The sequence below is a fragment of the Sarcophilus harrisii genome, chromosome 1 (assembly GCF_902635505.1).
Source record: "Sarcophilus harrisii chromosome 1, mSarHar1.11, whole genome shotgun sequence".
NCBI classification, from domain to species: domain Eukaryota; kingdom Metazoa; phylum Chordata; class Mammalia; order Dasyuromorphia; family Dasyuridae; genus Sarcophilus; species Sarcophilus harrisii.
Window position 1 is genome coordinate 450029293 of NC_045426.1, and position 23560 is coordinate 450052852.

General features: G+C 31.3%; 1 protein-coding gene across 8 annotated transcripts in view; it reads left to right on the plus strand.

Moving 5' to 3' along the window:
- Positions 1–23560, plus strand: part of NCOA2 (nuclear receptor coactivator 2) — a 406774-nt gene that overhangs the window by 242562 nt on the left and 140652 nt on the right. The window lies entirely within an intron of this gene.

The following is a 23560-nucleotide window of genomic DNA, read 5'->3' on the forward strand; positions in this document are numbered from 1 at the left end:
TGTTCATATTTCACTTATAGTTAAATAAATGAGGATATCAAGTACTTGGATGACAGACTTCTTTTGTGGCAATGTTGCCTATAGAGCTAAGTGTTGCTGTTTTCTAGATAAGCAGAATTATTTAATTTGAGTACTTCCTCTTTAAAATCACAAATTTCTGGTGTTAGGAGCTAAATGTCCTCTTGGGTGTTTGCCATAACGCACTGGGAATTATGATGTAATTGAACTAATATAGAGGTCTACATTGCAAAATCATGTCACAATTTACTTTGCCTATTCAAGAAAGGTGAGAAATTAGAATTATCAGGAATGTAATCGGCCAGATTAAGTTCTTTGCCACAGTTTAGCTTTTGGATAGAACAGTGCACTGGAAGCTAGACCTGGTTTCTGGTCCCTTCTCTGCTACTAATGCTATTTGAGAGATTTGAGGAGAATCACTTAATTCTGAAATCTCATATAATACTATAAAGCAGCAATTAAACACAACAATTTGGTACTGGTTAGAAATAGAAAAGTATACCAACTACTTAATAGACAAGCATTTATTAGGACACTGTTAGTACATATCGTACCATGCACTGTTAATTGGCACTGGTTATACATAGGCCAAAGTAAATAATCACTGCTCACAAGGGACTTAAAGAGATAAAGAAAAAGCAGAAAATGTGAGTTTAAATTCAGTGTTTGATGAACCCAAAAATATAAATAAATTATTTTGGTAGAATTATTAAATGTAAGTGAGGTAAGGACATTGTACTTGGTTTTTAAGACTTTTAGTGTTTCGTGTATTTGCAAAAACTTCAAAAATATTTTCTATAAAAAATTCCACTTATGATATTATTGAATTGGGAATTTAGGTTGGTATCAAGAGGCCATAGAAAACAAATGAAAATTCACTTTTATTGAATTCTGGGTCATGGAAAAACTATTTAAACCAGATACTTAATCCTTCATTTTGATGGCAGTTTTATTATAGTTCAGAAATTGGTTTTTGTTACCTAACTATAAGGTGGAAAGTGGAATAGAAGGTAATTTTAAGCTAATGTATTTTCAGAACTGTTTCCTACATAATAATTATTCATGCTTTTACATTATTAGAATAGAATAGAAATGCAATATTCCCTTGGGCTTAACTCAACATCTGTTGGACAAATTGGTTCAGTGTAACAAGTCTGTTATTAATATCCAACAGAAGATAGCATTTTATAAACCCACTGGAATCTAGATTTTAGTGCCCTTGTTTTCTTTTTTAACTGTAAACTCTGGTGCCTCTCAACTTGCACCTCTTCCCTAAACTATTATAATGGTTAATATTCCTACTGCTTCAAATTTTTTATTAAGTTTCTTATTATCTTTCTGAAACACTAAGTTATTCTTTCTCTCATCATCTTCACCATTATATTCATTCCTATTCTACTCCTTGGTATTTCTTAAAGATGTTGAGAAAAACCTAAATTAGTAAGACAGCATTTTGAATTTTTAAATCATGCATATGTATCTTTTTAGTAATATAAATTGCCCTTGACCTGTTATTTGAATGTATTTATTAATTGTCCACTTATTATTTTCCAGTGTTTACTTTTTCCTCTCCAAATATTGATGAAGAGAGATAATTTTGACCTTATTTAAGAAAACTAAAGTGGCTTGTAGTAGATGATTCCTCTGGGTAAAGGTCCTGATAGCTGGTGATTACAGAGCATTTCTTTCAGAAGATTGTCCCAATTGCTAATCTTGGCACAGTCTTTGGAGTTTAGTGCAACTGGAATTTGTTAACATTACTTTTAATTAGAGTCTCTTATTTTATAGGGTAAATATCTACAATATCAATAATATTATTTAAATTAATAGTGAATTAACATTTTTGTGATAATAATAAAGAGGACATGCATTACTTCAGATTTTCCAGGATTCTGCTCATACTTCTCATACTTCATTTTCTAGGATGATGATAATATGAGTAGCTTGTTTATAAATAAAACACAATAAATCTTTTATGTGTCTAAAAGGAAAAGTAACTCTAAATTAACTGCTTCTTTATGAGAAGGTGAAGTATGCTGATAATATGTCTGTCATATGATAATATGTCTAATTCTCAAAACTTTCAAGTTTTTATGGTTGGGGTTCGTTTTACATTAAAGTTTGGTTATCATCACCCATATGCTTTTAATTAAACTAACAATGGAAAACTCTTGTCCTAGCCAGGTGGGAAAATTATTGTTATTGCAGGCAAGGAACTCATTTATTAATTAGTTGCATCAGATTTTATTAAATGAACTTTATATAATCCAGGGAAATTTTGAAGAAGGTATCCATGTAATTCTTAAATTTCTTTTCCCCTTAACATTCTTCTTCCGTTTCTTCTGACTTTTTATTTCCGTGCAAGAATTTCATAGATTTTTTTTTTAGCACAGTGGTTGCTTACAAAGCCACATGCAGCTTTTGTACATTACTATGATGTAAAGCTACTTTTTACAAAACTTTCTTGTCAAGAAAGCATTTTGTCTTTTGATATATGTTATGGGACTCCACGGTCACATTGTCACTGAGGACTTTGTGCATTAATGATAGCCAGAGTTATGAGGACAAATAGTTTTTCTGAAAGTAAGCAGTAAGAAAGTAAGAGAGTTGTCACTGTAGCTTTCTGTCTCCACATGTTCCATTTCTTTTCTTTAAGAAGAATGACTTCTCTTGGAGAATAATAGTAAGGTGAAAGGAGGATGAGGAGCACAGTTTGTATTGCAATAGGAGTGTGTATAATTTTTTTTTCCTGGAAGGAAGCTTAGATCATGAAGTTGCATGAAATCTGGGCTGAGAGTTACAGTCTATGAGTCCTCAATTTGCTCAGTTGTCCACTTTGTGTTTAGAGAACCTAATTTGTAATGGGTCAGTTTTTAAAAAGCACAAATTCATTTTATTATAACATGGCATCATTATTAGTTTATTATCAGTTAGTAATAGTATTAAGAATGACACATGACTCTTTGAAGGCTTGTTGTATATGATGTAGGAAGCATTTATATAAATTTTTTTCTCTTGAGTAATTTAAAAGTTTCAAACACTGATTATTAATATAATCAGTATACTTATTGCAAATGAAAATCATTTCAATTAAAAATAGAATTTTACAGTGCTAGAGCTTGAGGGATCATCTAATACAATTATGTCCAATTTTTTAAAATAGTAAGCTATATGATCATAAATCCATACATATATGGTGACTGCATATGCATGAATTTAATTATAAAAGTATATTGGTTTCAGTTTCAATTTCTAATTCATTAGGACAAGCTATATATATTGTGATATAATCATAATACAAGTCAGTTACAAGATCAAGGTTTGTTTTTTTTTCCCTTCCTTCATAGACTCAACCCTGCTTCTCTCCTGAGTTAGAAATAGTTTCATGCCATTAGAAAAACCTTTTGGTTTCTGTTTTTTTTTTTAATTCTAAAAAAATAATTTTAGTGTTTTAAATATATTATTAGAATACTTTAATTAGCATGATGATTTTAAACAAATGTAAGTAGACACAATGTTAAGTATCTTCAAAATAGTTTCCTTTTTAAAATAAATTGTTTATCTTTAATACCCTAATTTAATTCTTTTTAAAAATAAATGTTATTGATTTCTGTTTTTACATCAGTTTCTCAGTTTTCCAATGAATCTTTCTTTTGTCCATCTTTCAATTAACAATTCCTTATAATAGAAAGAAAAATTTTTTAAGGAAGGGAAGTTAACAAAACTAATAATTCTTTGAAATTTTTTGATAATTTATTCAGTAAGCTACACTCATAATCCTTTATCTTCACAAAGAAGAGATAGAATTGACTTTTCTAAGTCTCCTTTTGGGATCAGTTTTAGCATGCAGTTTTGATGTTTTTGTTCCTGACACCGTTACTGTCACTAATCATGACACTTCCTGTATTCTCCATAATTGTTATACTCATTGTTTCCTTAAGTACAATGATACTTGTATTACTGTGTACTGCATTTTGCACTACAACTTACTTAATTGCCCCCAGTGGGTGGACATCTAGTTGTGTGCCCATTTGCCTTAATTTCCTCATCATTATAATGAATATAATGGCAAACCATTCCAGTATCTTTGGCCCCCAAAAAACCCCCAAAGTAGTCTCAAAAAGTACATGACTGAAATAATTGAATAGCAAAGTCCTTGGACATCCACTTTGTTTCGACTTCTTTGCTATTTCCAAAAAAGAAAAAAAATGGCAATATAAATGATTTGGTGTATCTGTGACTTTTCTTTTGTCTTTGATGCCTAGCAGTCAAATCTTCTAGATCAAAAGATATTAACATTTTAGTTACTCTCTTCTCATTAAAAATTTAAAAAGTGCTTTTTTTCCCCTGAGACAATTGGGATTAAGACTTGCCCAAGGTCACACAGCTAGGAAGTGTTAAGTGACTGAGGTCAAATTTGAACTGAGGTCCTCCTGACTTCAGAATAGTACTTTAAAAAAAAAAAAACAAGAAATAAAAGGTTTTTAAAATTAGTAAGCATTTCTTTCCCTGTAAACTCCCAATGTGTCCCTTTCCTCCATATTACAATTTGGAGAGGGGAGAGGGAATAAGTTCTTGTAACAAATATGTCTGGTTAAGCAAAACAAATTCCCACACTGGTCATGTCGGAAAGTGTAATTCTGCATGTTAAAAAGTCTACTCCTGATTTCTCTGTCAGGAGATATATAAGCATTTTACTTTTTTTTCTTATACACACACTCACACCCCTTCTCCATGGCAAAACAAATAGCTTATAAAAGCTTTAAAATTTATCTTTTCTCTATAATGTTATTTTTGTTATATGACTTTTTCCTCCTAGTTCTATTTTGGTCTGCATTAGTCCAGTTTCTTCTTAAACTGTCCCATTTCTCATGGCAGAATAATAATATTGCATTTTATTCATATACCACATTTTCTTTAGACTCTCTCTGAAAGGAGTATTACTCCTTAGTTTCCAATTTTCGACAATCAGGAAAAGACCTCTCATAAATATTTTGAAAATAAATAGATTTTTTTCATTTGATTTTAGGGGGATAAATATAGGAGTGATATTAATGGACCAAACTGTATGTACAGTGTAGTAATTTGGAGGGTATAGCTCCAATTTGCTTTGTAATTTAGAAGTAAATCTAGAAGTGATATTACTGGGTCAAAATGAATGTACAGTGTATTAATTTGAAGAAGGTAGCTCCAATCTGCTCTCTTTAATGACTGGGCCAAAATCAGTTTGATCAATGCTTCTGTTCTCCTTCAATCTCTTTGATACCTATTAAAAGTTATCTTATTATTTTTATATATTGTTAATATATTTTATTATATTTGTTGTCTTCCTTATGTTGTACCACCTCTGTATTCCTGGTATAAACCCAGCCTGATGATAGTGTACAAACTTTCTAGCAAAATGTGTTTTAAAAAAAGAGTAATTTCTTTTTCTGATAATAGGTTTTAAAAATATCTTTATTTGCATAACTACCTCTTCAGTGTCTGGATCATAGTATACAACCCATACATTCAGTGCCTATAGATATGATACAGTCCGTACAATATGTGGTTTTCATCAATTAAAATTTTCATATAATGATATATTTTGATTTAAGCATGAATCTTATTGAGGAAGATTCCTCATAATATATATAACATACATAAATAGGAGCATGTGGAAAGCCCTAACAATTAAAATTTGTTGACTAATTTCTCTCTCTCTCCTCCCTCTCTGTCTCTGTCTCTGTTTCTCTCTCTCTCTCTCTCTCTCTCTCTCTCTCTCTCTCTCTCTCTCTCTCTCTCTGTCTCTGTCTCTGTCTCTGTCTCTCCCCCTTTCCCTCTCCCCGCCCTCCCTTTTTCCTTCCCTCCTCATAATAGTCCATTTATTAGAGATAACATCTTAATATTGTTCTTTTGTTTTATATACTCATGCCCAGCAATGGGGTGGGGGTAATAAACAATATTTTGAACTACAATATTATTTGGAAAGGTTATCTGTTTCCTTCTCATTCTCATTGAAGTTGCCTTAGATATGAATATAGATTATTCTCACAAAGGTTCTTATAAATATATTAATTAGGCTCATTTTTATCTTTTTATAAAGATAATTAAATATTTATCTATTTATAAAGAAATTAAAGTAGGACCTGTTCTCCCAATTTGCTTCTTTGTATATATATCCCACTCTCTACCTTAAGTTAAAGCTAGCTGCTTTTAGTTTATTGGTAATAACTAAACAACACATTTTAGAGAGATCTGGGAAGATTTAGCTGAGATAATGTAAAGTGAAATGAGCACAAACAGGGAAATGATGCTATGACAACAGTATCATAAAGCCAACTCTGAAAGACTTAAGAACTCTTGTCATTGTAGTAACCAACCATAGTTCAGCTCGGTCAAGATGAGGTATGCTACCTATTTACTGATGGAAAAGAGTAGACTCAAAGTACAGATTGAGATCTATTTTTTATACATGATCATTGTGGGAATTTGACTATAAATGTTTGCAACAAAGTTTTTTGGATTTGTTTTTTCTTTCTTGAGAAAGGTGGTTAGAGTTCCTGTAGAAGGGAGAAATTGTAGTCCTTGAAAATGAAATAAAAGTAAAGTATATAAATATATTTCAAGGCTTACATTCTGCCTTTATTCTTCCTGACTGAAGTGATGATTGTATTCTTTTGGAATTGGCTGTGAGTAACTACTGAGAGCAGAGTCTGGCAAAAAGCCATGATAACTTTAAAATCCAAGAGTTCAGATGATAATATGGTGGACATATGTTTGTCTAAATAAAATGTAAAATCATTTTACATGAATGATCTCATTTCTGGAACTGATTTTTATTCATTGTTATAAGGTAGCCTTTAAAAATTTTATATCAATATGTGTAAAAAAAATTATTAAGCACCTACTATGTGTACAACATGATAGGTCTCATTCATATACAGAGACAAAAATTAAACAGTCTCTCCTGTCCAAGAGTTTATATTCTATCAGAGGAAACAGTATATGTGCTAGATAGATAGATATTATGATAAAAGGGAACGTAGCAGATGGAAGAAACAAGAAAGGCCTCAAATAGTAAAGAAACCTGAGATAGCTTTAGGGAAGTTGATGTCACAGGATGAGAAATTTAGAATTTGACTCATTTGACAAGATATTTAAATATTGTTACAATATTAGCTTAACTCCCAGAAAATCTATCAACCAATGGTAAAAAGAATGCACTGTTCCAATACTACTATAATACATTTTGGTATTGCCCCCCCCAAAATTAGTGATTTAATTAATCACCCTAATTAGTGATTGATAATGAATGATGGAAAATACTGTAAACTTTTGACCATATTTCATAAAGCAATGCATGTAAAGCATATATATACAGATGGCAAATTCTAACATGTAATGTATTTTCATCTCTCAAAAACATTTAAAATTTTGCATATTAGGTCTTCATCGGTAAAGCCATTTTTAAAAATGTGATGCACATACACATATAAGACTTAAGAGATGCTGGTCAGACTTATTTTGGGGAACTATATAATTAGTTTTAGTAATAGTTTGTATGTATGTGTATGTGTTCACATTTTGTATGATTTTGTGACCAGTTTGAAAAAAAAAACAAACCGGGGAGGAGGAGGGGAAGGAACTTCTTATACTTTGGTGATTTGCTAATACTAATTTATTTCTACTTATACCTTATTTTATAATTCTTTAAAGTATTGATGAGTATATTTCAACAAATGGAATAAGAACAATATTCATTGACAGAATATGAATATCACCATGAGCAAATTATTTTAAAAGTGATTTTAAGTGATAATTTATTAAGTTTTTGACACAAATAAACCGAAAACTGAGTAAATAATACTTTAGGCCTTGCATTTTTTATTTCCTTCACAGGCTAATGGTACACTATTTCAAAGTCTGATTCTTTTTGAACAGTAAAATAACTGTTTGGACATGTATACTAATATTGTACTTAATTTATACTTTAACATATTTGACATGTATTGGTCAACCTGCCATCTGGGGGAGGGGGTGAGGGAAAGGAGAGGGAAAATTGGAACAAAAGGTTTGGCAATTGTCAATGCTGTACAATTATTCGTGCATATAACTTGTAAATAAAAAGCTATAATAAATTAAAATAATAATAATACATTAGGCTTGATTTTGACAATAACAATAGCTATATGTACCATTTTCAGTTGTAAATTTTTCTCCCCTTTAGTATAATCATTATCTGATACACCAAAATAATATAATAGTCATGTTCAGAGTAAGAATTTTCTTCCCTTAATATGATAAACTTACATAAAAGTATAATCATTTAGGAATGATATTTTATAATTATTAAAAAATATTTTAGTTAACTAGCCAGTCAGTTTAATGTATCCCTATTCTCTTTTCATCAAATAAAGAAAAATAATTTCCTATTTGCTGTTTGGTGATCTAATCAGTATTCTTTCCTTCTCCTTTCCCTTTTACCTCTCTCCCTTCCATTTGTTGATTTGTAATCTGACTCTTGTACCAGGTGTTTGGAGGTGGAGATTAGGAGATTCTGACTTATAGAGTCTGTTATATTGAGACACTTCTATATTAAATCTATGATTCAATTTTTTTAAAAGTCCTTATTTGTCCACAATTAGTCTTATCACAGGCAAAAATAAAAATTCATGATAAAATCAGCAATCATTTCTGACAGAAAATTTGAATAAAGAATCCTGTGGACAAAATAAGTCAGATATTACTTATGATTTGGAAAGAGTGGAAGAGGTTAATATTTAATCATGTGCTTTGTTTTTATTGAATTTGGCTTAATTTTATGAATAGTCCTCCAAAGATGAAGCAAAGATGAAACTTTTGTATTTGTGTAAGGAAAATTTTAAAAGCTTGAATGAATCCAGTTTTTATTGATCAATTAACATTTATTAAATAACTCCTAATTGTCACTTGTGTTAAGCTCTAAAAGAGTTTACATTTAGGAGCATGAAGAACTGTGTGTGTGTGTTTTATGGGGGGAGCTATACATATATATGTATACCCACACACACAGGTATAAAGAAAATAAATATAAAGTAATTTAAGAGAGAGAAATGTAAAATTTGGTTGTGGAACTAAGAAAGGCTTCATGTAGAAGGTAATATTTGATCTTAATGTTCAGGGATTTTTAGAGCAGAGGGTAGGGAGAGAGTAAATTATAAGCAAAGGGAGATGACTCATTCAAGGGAATGGAAATGGTAAATGAAAAATAAGAGTATTGTGTGTTAGGAACAGCTATGCCAAATTAGATAACATTTGAGATGGGAAGAAATGTTCAATAAATTTGGAAGGGTATATTAAGGCCAAGTAATAGAAGATTTCAAATGTCAATTATAGGGGTTTATGGTTTATTTCAGAGGCAATAGAATTATTAAGGAAATGATAATGTATATAAAATCTGTGCTTTAAGCTGAGATTCTACCTCAACATCCAAGAAAATGACAAGTATTGGAGGGACTGTGAAAATGAGTATATTAATGATTGTTGATAATGATTGATGATTGTGAATTGGTATGGGCATTCTCAAAAGCAATTTGTAATAATTGCTCCAAGTTATTACATTATATAGTAATCTAGTAATATCACTATAAGATCTTTACTCAAAAGAAATCAAAGAAAGAAGATGACTCCTATGTATAAAAAATATTTATAGTATCTCTTTTGTTTTTATAAAATATTCAAAACCAGGAAATACTTTTATATAGTAACAACATTGTAAAAATGAGCAACTTTGGAATCTTACCAGTTCTGTGACTAACCATAACTTCAGGATGATATTCTGAAATATGTTAAAGTATGCTACTCACTTCTTGACAGAGAAGTGATAAGCTCAAAATGCCCAATAAGTTGTTGAAAATGTAAAAGGGAATTTATTTTTATAGACTATTTGTAATTGTTTTAAGAATTCTTTTTTTCCTCTGTGTTCTTTGAAGCTCAGAAAGTTAAAAGACTCTCAACAGAAATAAGGGTGTTTGGTAGAAAGAGCTCCAACTCTTCACTTATCATCTGTCTCCATGAGAATAGCCTTCTTCTCTTCTTATGTCTCCATTACACATCTCCCCTATGGTATCCTCCAGTTCTCAAAATATAATAAAGTGAGAATTTTTCAATTAAAAAGATGAACCTTGTTTTCATGGGACTTTGGGCTTCACTAAAGAAGCCTTTCCATTTCAGTCTAACATATTAATCTAATATCTTTGCTCAACTCTTGGTCCTAGGTTAGTATCCATTTGTAATGATATTCTGAGATTAAAAACATTATTGATGAGCTTTTATTGGTTATCCATTTAAATGCATTTCATAATCTGAGCAGTGGCTGTGTTTGGTTGTTCTGCTTAGTTGATACTCTGGAGATGGTTTGAGAAAACGAGTTGGAGTGGTTGCAGAACTTTTCCAGGTACTATTGAAAACCAGTACATCTTAGCTCTATCATATGCTCACAGGAATTTTTGGAAAAATTCACCATTATAGGTATTAGTGATATTATGTTACTATTAATAACAAAAATCATAACAGAATATATAGGAATTCTAGTCTACTTTCACATGTTATTTCATTTGATCCTCACCATGATGTAGTAAAGTCCTGTTGTTTATTATCCCCATTTTATAGGTGAGGAAACTATAAGACTGAAAGATTAAGTGACTTACTCCAGGTCACATGACTAATAAAGAGGTTCTAGCAAAATTTAGACCCAAGTCTTCATGATTCCAGGTCCAACATTGTCAACTTTGCTTGTTCTTCTGTATTACAATGCTGAATATTTTTGCTGAGTACTTATCTGATGTTTAAAGTCAGATGGTTGTTATGTCCTTTGTTGTCTTTCAGGGAATCTTCATCTGTTTTGTTGTGTAGGTGAGATATGTTATTAGAAAATTGCCTTTATGATGGAGTTTTGCTTTTCTGATTCAAGTCCTTTTTTATAATCAACAAACAGTAGACAAAATAGGATGTTATATTTTCTTTTAGTTTTGAAATAGTAATGCATTTTTTAATCTTGCTTTTCAAAGGCTGCTTTTTCTATACTAACATACTTCATTGAAGATTCATATATAGATTGCTCCCATAAAGATTTTATAAGAAAATGGATACATACATTACTGATTGTTTATGTAATCTTCAGAGACTTTTTCCTGTCCTTTTTAATCTTAAAACTTTCCCTCTGAGGTTATCTCAGTTTTCCTATTTATATTTTTATTTGCATATAAGTAAAAATATTTATACTTATTTGTACATAATTTGTTTGCATGTTATACTTCCCTGTTAGACTGTATAGTCTCTTATTTGTTTTTCTCTGTATTCCCAGCATTTATCACAGTGACTAGCACATAGTAGTTGCTTAAATAATGTTTTGATTTATTAGTCACCTTTTGGGGGGGGGGAAGAGTAATAATTGGACTTGATATTATCCCTTCTCTGGCCCCACACCCTCCCTTTTAGTATTCCTTTTTTGTCATTTAACATATCTAACTTTTGGTGCTCTCACAAGTAGGTCTTCATTAAGAAACTGAATTTTTTCCCAATATAATTGCCTTTCTCCTGTTTGTTCTTTTACATTATTTGTCATTTACTTCAGATATCTAGGATTGTGATGCTAGAATCCAATTACTGCAACCACTTTATCTAAATGATCTTTATAGATCTTTTCCACTTTTCTTCTCTATTTGTTGTTGTCTTTTCATGTTTACTTTTAAATGCCTAAATGCCTTTGGAATTGCTTTGATTAGTTGGATTTCTTGCTAAGTTTTTATTTAAACAAATTTTACCCTCAATGCTTTCTGACATGAAAGTTATTATCATCATCTTTTTGTTATTTAAAAACAAACATTTTGGGGGGGATCCCTTGGGGTTTTATTCGGTTGGTTTTTTAATTTGGGGGGGTTGGAATAGATTTTATATCATCTAAACTTCTGTTTACAATTGTAACCATACCATTTTGGATATTCCCATTTCTTATTCCTGTATACTTGTTTAATAGTTCAGAATTGAATTATTTAAGTTCTATGCTATATCATCTTATTGTTTTCTCATTCTTTGTTAAATAAATTGGTAGTTTAGGCAGTGGATTCAGGCATAACATCTCTTCAATAAAATGTATGTTCCTGTCTTAAATATAATCTTCAAAAAAAATTCACTTTATTTGTTGCTTACCATGATCAAGACCTTGTGTGTCTTTTCTTGAAAAAAAAATTATAATGCAAATGTTTGAGGGTTCTGTGTACTCTCATTTCTTTTTCTTGAGCCATGCTTTACTGTTTATTTCTTCCCATAATTGTGAAATCACTGTGCATTAAAATGGGATATTGAGCTAATTTGAAAAACTTTATTGTATTCCTTTTAGAATTTCTCCTTTTTAATGAATACCAATTGATTTTGTTGATTATTGTTTTGTAATCTATATTGAAATCTTCCATTATTATTATATCTTATTCCCCTTAGGCCTTCCCTTTTTTATTATTTTGTTTAAATTCATAACTTATAGTTTTTTTTCTAGTTCTATAAAATAAGCCTTTGATATTTGGATTGTTATGGCATTACATAAGTAAATTAATTTAGGAAATATTTTTATTATGTCATTTTAATTATGTGTGGTTTAAGCTTTTCATGAGTAATTAATGTTTACCAATTAGTTAGATTTGACCTTGTTTTTGTAAAGATTATTTTGTAGTTATATTCATATATTTTCTGTGAATTTCTTGATGGATAGACTCAAGTATTTTATATAGTCTGTATTTTGAAAGAAATTTTGCTTTTTCTTCCTTTTCTGTGTGTTGGTGATATTCAGAAATTCTGGTTTTATGTGGATATGTTTTATATTCTATAGTGTTGCGGAAATTTTTATTTTGCTTAATTTTTTACTTGACTCTAAATGTCCATTTATATAGCATCATATGATTTGCAAAAAGCCATTATTTCATTTGCTTTTTGTATTTGTTATTCTCCTGGTTTATCTTATTTTATCATTATAGGTAACTTTTTTAAAATACCAAATTAATTCTTATTGGTAATACAGATATTCTTGTACTACTTCTGATTTTATTAAAAAGTCTTCCAGGCTTTCTCAGGTATAATTTTTGCTTTTTTGGTTCAGGTACTTCCCATGTTAAGGAAAAGTCCATTTATTCCCTATGCTTTCTAATGTTTTATTGTGAGTTTTTCTTTTCCTTCCTTCCTTCCTTCCTTCCTTCCTTCCTTCCTTCCTTCCTTCCTTCCTTCCTTCCTTCCTTCCTTCCTTCCTTCCTTCCTTCCTTCCTTCCTTTCTTTTGTTCTTTCTTTTGTTCTTTCTTTCTTTCTTTTGAAAGAAAAAATAGCTGTTGGATTTTGTTAGAAAGCCTTTTCATTATTTTTTGATGTAATAAAGTGAGAGCTTTTTAAATGTTTGTTATACTTTGGTATCTTTCTGTAGCCCCTTGGCTAACATTTTATTTCATGTTTTTGTTTCAGTGTTGAATAGGAATGTTGATGCTAAGGTTTTTCTCTTCCTGGTTTGGATGCCATGATTACATTTGTATCATAGAAAGATACTTCAGTGATCTGTTTTCCTATTTTCAGAAAATAGTTTGTGTAATATTCAGGTTAATTGTTCTTCAAATGTTTGAAAGAATATACTTGTAAATTAATTTTATCTCGTAGTTGTTTTATTTGGAGATTCTTTTATTTTATTTCTTTTTGTGCTATTGAGTTATTTAAATGTTTTTTCTTCTATATTTTTATAAGTAAACTGACTCATTGTTTTGGAATATTTTAGACTTTTCTTTGATCTTCAGAATTGCTGCTTTGTTTAGTTGCAAAGTTCTTAAGATTTTTTTAAAATTGTGTGTCCAATTCATTGATTTGTTCTTTCTCCATTACATTGATAAGAAGCATTTAAATATATAAAATTTTCTCTAAAGTCTTCTTTATCAGGATCTTATAAGTTTTGGTACATTATCTCATTATTCTGATTTACTTTAGTGAAATTTTCAGTTTTTTGCATTTTTATGAAATGCCAGTTCTTTAGTACTGTTTTTGTTCTCCATTTTTTTTTTTAATTCTTCAAAGGCTTTTTATTATGGTTCAGTAAAGGATATATTGAATACATTTCTTATTTATTTTAGGGGTTTTTATATATCTAAATACATTGTTAATTTTTTTTAAAGTTTCATAAATAATTGAGAAATATGTGGACTCTTTTCTGTTTGCATTCAGTAGTTGTTAGAGATCTATCATTTTTAATTTAAAAAAAAAGCTTTATTGAAGTCAGAAAAAGAGTACTTTGAGGTCTTTCACTAATTTTTTCTATTTTTTGAGATATTAGTAAAATTTAGGTAATTGTATTCTCTTATTGTATTTTTACATGGTATTATTTTTACGTGGTATTATTATTGGTATTTAAAACTATTAAAGTTTTCATGGTTTCTTCTCCCTGAAATTCAATGATGTTTTCATTATTTTGATGCTGTGCTGTTTTTGCTGCATTTAAATAATTGATATTACTTAATCATCTGTTGATATTTTGTTTTTAAGCATAATGTAGTTTTCCTGCTTATGTAATTTTGTTCTCTTTCTCTGACAATTTTTATAGTTTTTTTGTTAGCTCAAGCATTAAAATGTTTGTTTCATTTCATTTTAACTCTAAGTGAATCTTTTATATATCTAATATGCTTTTCAAAATAACATGTTGAATTGTATTTTCTAGTCCATTCTGCTACCTCCTCCTTTTTTTTTAGTGGTTTCTTTGCAGTTTTATTAATTGTACATTTGTCTCTAACTTGTCCTCTCATTCATTCTCCTCTCCCTTACCACTTATTTCTGTTTTTCTCACCCTATTCCCTTGATTGGAAGAAGACATTGAAATGGGAGTTTGCCTAACACTTAAATTCTATAAATGACTCAATATATGTGCATTTAAGGTTATTCAGCCATTCTCTCTTCCCTTTATTCCACTCCCATCAGAGAGTTTTTGAAAAAGAAAATCTTAACCTAGCCATACCCCATCCATCACATTTGGGCTTGTTTTTATTATTGTTATTCCTTAACTTTTCTGTCCTCTTTCTTTTTTTTTTCCCCTTGGATATTAAAAAAATTTTTTTTTTGCAGATTTTAAGTTCCTGTTTCCCTCCTTCCTTCCTTCTTTGCCCTTTCTACCCTGTTCCCCCTCTTTCCTCCCCCCAACACTTTCTCATACACACAAACACATAGACATGTAAATATACACACATATGTATACATATGTGCACACTTGTACATATATAACCATTCTATTATTTATCAGTTCTTTCTCTAGCTATGAGTAACATAGCTATGAGTACTCATAGCTAGAGTAACATCTTCCTTCATAAGTCTTCTCCAGCCCCTTTTTTTAACCACCCCTCCCATTTCCCCGTATCCATATTTCTTCTTGATTTTAATGTATTTCCAAATTATGTACTTTATGAGAGAGAGAGAGAGTGTGTGTGTGTGTGTGTGTGTGTGTAGATGTGTGTCTGAATCTTTTCAACTTTCCCTTCTCTAGACAAATAGAGGTGAGTTTCTTGGAATACTCCTTCTTCCTCTATGCTTTTACTTTCATCATCTCATTTACCTTTATTAGTTAATATGTTTGGTTGATTGCCCTTCCTCTTCTTTGTTCCCCATTATAGATCCCTATCTATTTCCTTCTCTTAAGACCTCAGAGGAAATCTTTGAATACATTAGGATTCTTAAAAGATATTTGTTTCTTCTCTCTTTCTATTAGTATATAAATAATTTATCTTCATCTCGTCCCTTCAAGTTGATTATTATATGGGTATACCTTTCTATGTGTTCCATTAAATTGATTAAATTTGCTGGTCATTCTATTGTCTTTTAGAATAGATCTCTCTCTTTATCATTTAAAGTCTCTTATCTTCATCCTCTCTCGGACTACATACTTACTGTCTATAAACATGTCTATGTCGTTCTGGTTCTTAATAACTCGGTATTTGATCTGTCCATGGCTAACCTCCTTGGGAAAGATATATAATTAGTGCTTCCACTTCCTTTCTCCTCACAATCTTCTTATTTTTCTGAAGTTTCACTTTTAACCAAGAGTTTGTATTATATTCTGCTGCTCTCTCTGAAGTTCCTAGTGATCTCTTAATCAAATCCAATGGTCTTTTCTTAATCCTCTTCTTTCCTAAGCAGTCTACAACCTTTGACACTTTGAGTTATCCTTTTCTCTCTTACTTTTTCTGACATGGCTTTTTTCTGATTCTCATGTCAAACTCTCACCACTCCTAAATTTCTTTTGTTGGAACTTTACCCACTTCATTAATGGGATCATTAACTGTGGTTGTCCCCAATTCTCTGTCTTGAGCCTTCTGCTCTTCTCCATCAATTCTATTTCAGTTGTTGTTCTCATCAGCTTCAAAGATTTCGGTGATTACATCTCTATGTTGAAGATTTTAAAATTTATTTATCTAGTCCTATCTTCTTTAAAAAAAAAAAGTCTTGCATCCCCAACTGCTTTTTGAACATGTCATACTGGATGTCCCATAGATATCTTAAACCTAACAAGTCTCAAACTTATATCATTATCTGCCCACCTAATCCCCTTTCTTCCTTACATCTTTTCCCCCATTAACACATTATATTGGTCCTCATATATTTCTCCACTCCATTGCTTCCCTTCTTTCCCCAGAATCACATATAAAATCCTCTGTTTGGCTTTTAAAATCCTTTTGTCATTACTTTGTTCCTTCCTTCTTCCATTTTCTTCTCTCACCTACTCCATGATCTTTTTATACTGGTCCCCTTTTTGTTATCACAGAAGATAACATATTCAGAGACTGGTCATTTGTTCTGACTATTGGCCATGTGTGGAAATACCTTTCCTTCATCCCTTGTCTCTACACTTCCCTGGCTGCTTTCAAAATAGTCAGCTTATTTTATTTTATTTTATTTTATGTTATTCATATATTATATTAACAATTTATATTATAATAATACTTGTAGCATGCTGATTTAGTAATAACATAATTACATGGCAAATATTCCTATGACAATTATATATGTGTCATATACTTATATAGCTTATATTATTATATGCCAGATACTGTGCTCTCAAGCCTATGTTTGTATCTATGTACAAACACACTATATATAAGATAAAGTGTAAATAATTAAGAGAGGGAAAACCCTGGAAATAAGTGGGACCAGGAAAGGTTTCCTGTAGTTTGAGATAGGACTTGAAGGAAGCCAGGAAAGCCAGGGGGGAGAATAGTTTAAGCACTTGAGAGGAACAGCAGAGATGTCACTATTGTTGAATCTATGCAAGTTATTGGCGTTATAAAGGGCTTTGAACACTAAACAGATGAGTTTATATTTGATGCTAAAGGTGATGAGGAAGAGCCATTTGAGTTTATGGAGGTGAGAAAGACTGATATGACCAGCCCTGCACTTAGAATACAGTGAAGGTTGGACTGGGGAAGAAGGAGCTTATGGCTTTGAGACCAACAAGGTAGAGGTCTTCCTCTTTTGATTATAACTTGTTTGACCTTTAATTGTTTATTTTGGTGGTGTCTTTTCCTATTACATGAGTTTTCTTAGAAAAGGAATTGTCTTTTACGCTTTTTTTACATTTGCTTTTGAACACCTTAGACCTTAGCCTAGTAAGAGGCATATAGAAAGTGCTTAATAAATTGATTATTGCTCATTGCCAGAGTAACTGACTCCTTGATTCATTCCTTTGCTTCCTTATTCCAAGTACTATGGTTGTACATGTCATGCCTAATCCTGATCAAATGACTTCCACAGTTTTTGTATCCCTAGCAGTTGGGAGGTTGCCTAGTACTTTTAGGAGATTGATGATGGTGGTGGTGGTGATGGTGATGCAGCACTTTACAATTATCATCTCATTTGATCTTCACGTCAACCTTAGAAGGTGGATACTATTGTGATCCCCATTTAGGGAGATTAGATGACTTGCACAAGGTCACAAAACTAGTAAGTTGTCTGAGGTAGATTTTAACTCAGGTCTTCCTGAGTCCAGATGTAGCACTCTTATCTACTACCAGCTACTGCCATGTTCCCTACGTTTCTGTTTCAAAGTGTCTAAATAGTTCTGATCTTTTCATCAGAAATATTTGGAGATCTCTCTTTTATTAAAGGTTCATTTTTTCATGATTGGATTACTTTTCTTTTTGCCCAATTGATTATATTTTGTTTGAAACCTTTATATTTTGCCTTTTGTAATATTGTATTCCCCTCTTTACTTTTATTTATTATTTGTTCGTTTGTTTGTGACTGCTTGCCAGATCTTTTATGATCTTACCATAATTCCTCAGTACTTAAACAATTTCTTTATGGCTTTTTGCATCATCATCATTCAATTCAATGGTGTCTCAAAGTTCTAGATTTTATATAATCACATTTCTGGAAATTTTTTTTATCTTTATGTATTTCTTTCTAATTGCAATAAATTTGAGCAGTCCTTGTTTGTGATTTCTTGAAACATGATGTTCAAATTTTGGTTTTGACATAGTTTTCAAATAATCATAAACCTATTTATTTGCTAGACTCTGCAATAAGGGCTTTACAAATATCTCATTTTAACTTCACAACAGCCCTAGGATGTAGATACTATTTTATCCTCATTTTACAGTTGAGGAAATTGAAACAGAAAAGGTTAAAGTGGGGAGACTCCAGGGTCACAGCTAGGAAATACTCTAAACAAAATTTAAATTCTGATCTTCCCAGCTTAAGGCCCATGTTATCACTGCCTCACTGGCTCTGGGTTCCATGGATGGCTTTTTTTTTTTGGTTTGTTTTCTTTTATCATCATTCCCTCTGGTGCATTATCAGAATTTTTTGGGAAAGTTTGAGAGGCACTTGCTGCACTTTTTCAAAACATACTGTAAGCTCTTTATAAGCCTTGCATTGACTGTATTTTAAAAGTTTACTTCTTTTTTCCTATAAAGCATATTTTTATTGCCTTTAAAATTAATTTTATTGCTAAGTTAATTGCATTGGCTTTTTAACTGTACAGTTTTCATAATCTTTGCTTTTCATGTATTAATGCTTTAAATTTATAGTTGCATTTTGCTTTCATTTTATTATCCTCAGTTTTACAAAATGCTGTGTGTGTTGAGATGGATTCCTCCCCCCTCTCCTTCTATTCCTTCCCCCCACATATAATCAATAAACATTTTTAAGCACTTTTTAAGCACCAGGTATGTGTCAGGCACTGTACTAAGCACTGGGGATACAAGACAATCCTAGCCTTCAAGGATCTTACAAACTAATAAATATATACAATATGCAAATAAATATTTACAGAGCAAGCTATCAAGCTATGTGTAGGCTGAACAAGTTATCAAGAGCAGGCACTAAAATTAAGAGCGTTTGGGGGAAAACTTTGAATTAAAGATGGGATTTTAGTTGGGATTTTTAAAAAAGCCAGAGAAGTCAGTAGTCTGAGTGGTGGAGGGAAGAGTGTTCTGGGCCAGGGTGACAGCCATAGAGAATGCCTGCAGCAAAGAGATGGAGTGTCTTATTCCTGAAATAGGCAAGAGGCCAGGGTCATTGAATAGAATAATAGGTATATGTGGTGTCTACATATACACACAGACACACAAAATAATAATATAATGAGGACTATAATGATGATAATAGCTAACATTTCTATAGTGCCCACTATTTACCAGGCACCAAGCTCTAAGCACTTTATAATTATCAGCTCGTTTGATCCTGACAACAACCCTCCGAAGTAAGTGCTATTATTAACAAGTATGTGTATCTGTCTGTCCATCCATCTATCCTTTTAGAAATTCACTCATTGTTATATGTATCACCTCACTGCTGTATTGGTCATTTTAGAATCTGTTAGATGTTAATACTGTTTTCTACCCACTTTGTAGTTCTTTTCAATTTTGTATTATCTGCCAATTTGATATCAGCTCTTTAAAAAAATTTTTTTTGAAACATTCTCTACCTAAACTATAAAACAGCGGGCCTAGAACAACAACAAAAAAATATTCTGTATGAAACTGAATATCCATTTCATACCCGTTGCTTTTTTAATAAAAAGTATTTAATGAAGTAAACTTAATACTTTCCAAAGTTGTCTTGATTGTGTGCTTCTAAACTTTTCTGCCTTCTATTCCTCACTTTGCCACTACTCCGCCCTTTACCTGGATATTTCCTATTAAAAACCTATAAAAAGATGGGAGGAGGGACCCTTGTTTAGCTCATTTAATCTTGAAGAATTGTTTTTTTTATATATAATACTACTGCCTTTGTATAGATTGTTTTCCTAATTCTTCTCCCTTTATTATGTGTCACTTGATATTACCCAGGATTGTCTTAAGACTGCCCCTTGAGGCATCTAAATGGTGTAGTGGATGGAATGTCAGCCCTGAAGTTAGGAGGACCTGAGTTTAAATGTGACTTTAGACAGTTAATTCTTACTAGTTGTGTGACCTTGGGCAAGTCACTTAACCCCAATTGTCTCCCCCATTCCCCAAAAAAAGTATATTAACCCTTTGATAATTTCTTACAACTAGCCTCTTTTATATGTTATAATTTCTTTAGTTATTCCTCAATTGCCTCAGAAACAGTTCTAGCATTGTCTTCTTTCCCCCTTAGATCGTAGGTCTTTGTAATTCCTTTCCCCTTCATTCCTATCCTATACTTTCTCCCATCAGATTAGTATTTTCCCCTCCCATATATTATCCTCCCTCTTAACTATCCACACTTTCTCACCTTATATACCTGTGCATTTCTATGTATTTTGACACCAAATTTTGTGCCTTTATATTCAATCTCCCTTTGTCCATTTCATATAAGAATGAGCTTCATCTGATACCCACTCTAATCCCCCTTTCCATATTTGTATAAGAAAAAAAGCAAGTCCTCTTTAACAACTAGGTATTCTTTATTTTTCTTTATTTTTCACTCTATCCTTTTTTTTTTTTTTAAGAGAACCAAATCCAGCCCCCAGGATCTCTGATTTTTTTTTTGTTTGTTAGGGTTTTGTTGTTGTTTTTAAAAGTTAATTCTTTTAATACTCTTTTAGGATGTTAAGGTTGTGTATAATGCTTCTCTGCATTATGTTATCTATCAGCTTCTTTCAGTTATTAAATACATTTACCTTTTTAAGTTTTAATGGACTATTGAATTTGTATTTAGGAGTTTCTACCCTGCTGTATGTATGTAGTCTCTTGTCAGGTCTGCTTGACAGTTTTCCTCCATTAAAAGTCTGTGTTTTTTTTCCTCTATAGAATTATGCTTGGGTTTTTCAAGGTAAATTATATCTCTCTTGCTTTTGGAATATTATATTCTAAGACCTTATCTGTTTTTTATTCGAACCTGACATATCTTTTGTGAGCCTAATTATAGTTCCCTGGGACTTGAACTGTTTCTTTCTAGATACTTCTGGTATTAGTTCTTTGTCTTGGGCAGTCTGGATTTTCACTATAACAATTCTTTTGCAGTTCTTATCAGCATATGAACTGTGGGTTCCTTCTGTCTTCAATTTTTCCTAACAAATCAAATTTTTCTGATTTCATTTACAGTTTTCAGGATGTCTAATGATTCGAAATTATCTTTCCTTGACCTGTTTTTCAAATCATCTTTTATTTTATAGCAGATCTCTCAAATTCTTTTTTATAATGTTTTGATTTAGTTCTAATATTGCCATCTGGAATCATTGATTTGTTTGGTATAGTCTAGATTTCATGGAATCCATTTCTTGAGTAAAATTTACCACATATCTCTTCTAAACTATTTATTCTTATTCCAACTTTGTTAATTCTTGTAGAAAATCAATTCTTTATCTTGTTAGCCATTCCTTTTGTGTGATTTTTAGGTTGACAACAATTTTTGATATTGATTGCTGTTTTCTTTTATTTGCTTATCTCAACAGTTTGAATTAGTGCTTTTATAAGGGTCATATTTTATGTATGTAAACACAGAGCTTACCCTGTGTTTCTTGCTCTACCCTCCATCTCCTGGGTTTTAGCACCTCTGTATCATTGAGGTTCTTAGCAAGGCACTTCCTTGCCTGATGCTATTCTCCAGAGCTTCCAAAGTTTCCACTCTGGGGTATTTTTTGCTCTTTTACCTCTGACAACAGTTTTGCAAGCTAAATTTCTTGGTTCTCTCTGTTTTTGTTAAAGAGATATCCTACTCTAACAGTGGCTCTCTTTATTTTTTCCTTCTTCTCTTCCCATTTCCCATTTCTTTGTGGAAGAAATCAATTGCCATATGTGTGTTTATTTGATCAGTAATTTGATTCAGTCTGATAAGAACTTTGAAATTTTTTTGTAATAGATATATGCCTTACCTCCCATTTTTAGCAAGCCATTTTATTTTATTGAAATTCATTTAATGTTTTCCCAGTTACATGTAAAAACAATTTTTAATATTCATTTTTAAAACTTTGAGTTCCAAATTCTCTCCCTTCTTCACTCTCACCTCTACCCAAGACCAGCCCCTGCCTTGAGAGGGCAAGCAGTTTGATATCAGTTTTACATATATGTAGTCATGCAAAATATTTCCATATTAGTCATGTTGTTAAAGTATCCTTCAATCTGTATTTGGACAACATCAATTTTTTTCCTCTGGGTATGAATAGCATTTTTCAGATTAAGTCCTTCAGACTTGTCTTGGATCATTGTATTCAGCAAGCCATTTTAAACAAAAATCTTTATGCCAATATCAACCTTTGCCTTGTTTTGTGAATTATGTTGAGGATCAGTAGAACTAGATTAAGGCAAAGAAATTCAGTCATTGATTTTAAATATGTCTTCATTTATTTCTGAAACATTAGAAGGGTCTCAGTCACACCGAGCACATTTTACATTTCCATTTATTCTTTTTATTGGCTTTTCTGGTTCTCCTGGATGATAAGATTAATCATTCTACATTTATTAAGCACTTTTTCTATGTTAAGCATATGCCAGGTGTTGAGAATAGAAAGGCAAAACAGAACAAAACACACCATAATACCCAGTCATTACTTTCAAGGAGTTCACAGTCTTAATTGTTGGTTCCCTACAGTAATGAAGTTGGCTTTAAATTTCTTTATTCTCCAAATAATGCATTCTCTATAAATTGATTTTTGACATGTTGTGCTTTTATTTGACTTTGTTGAAATTGAAATAATTTTTTGGAACCTTATAAATACTAGTCCTTTGAGGAGGGATGTCCTGGAAACTTATGAGAAAAAAAATTAAAATTACCAAAAATAAGAGTAAATAATTCATTTTTGTTGAATTCGTAGCAATAGAATGCTTAATCTTTTTTTCTCAAGACTGCCCTGCACATTGAACTAAAGGCTTTATGTTTATGGTTTTAACTTGTAATGTTCCCACCTAGAAACACTTTTAATTAGTCAGTCCCAGCTTATCTCCCCAAAGTGCCTACTTTCTGTGTTGAATTGGGAAATGAAAGCAAATTTCTGCATTACAGAAAACATAAATGGGAAATTAACCAAAGTACATAATACAATATTGTAATCATTTAAAACTGAGACTAGAAAGTTAATATGGGTTAATTTTTTTAATGTGTGATATTTTTTGTT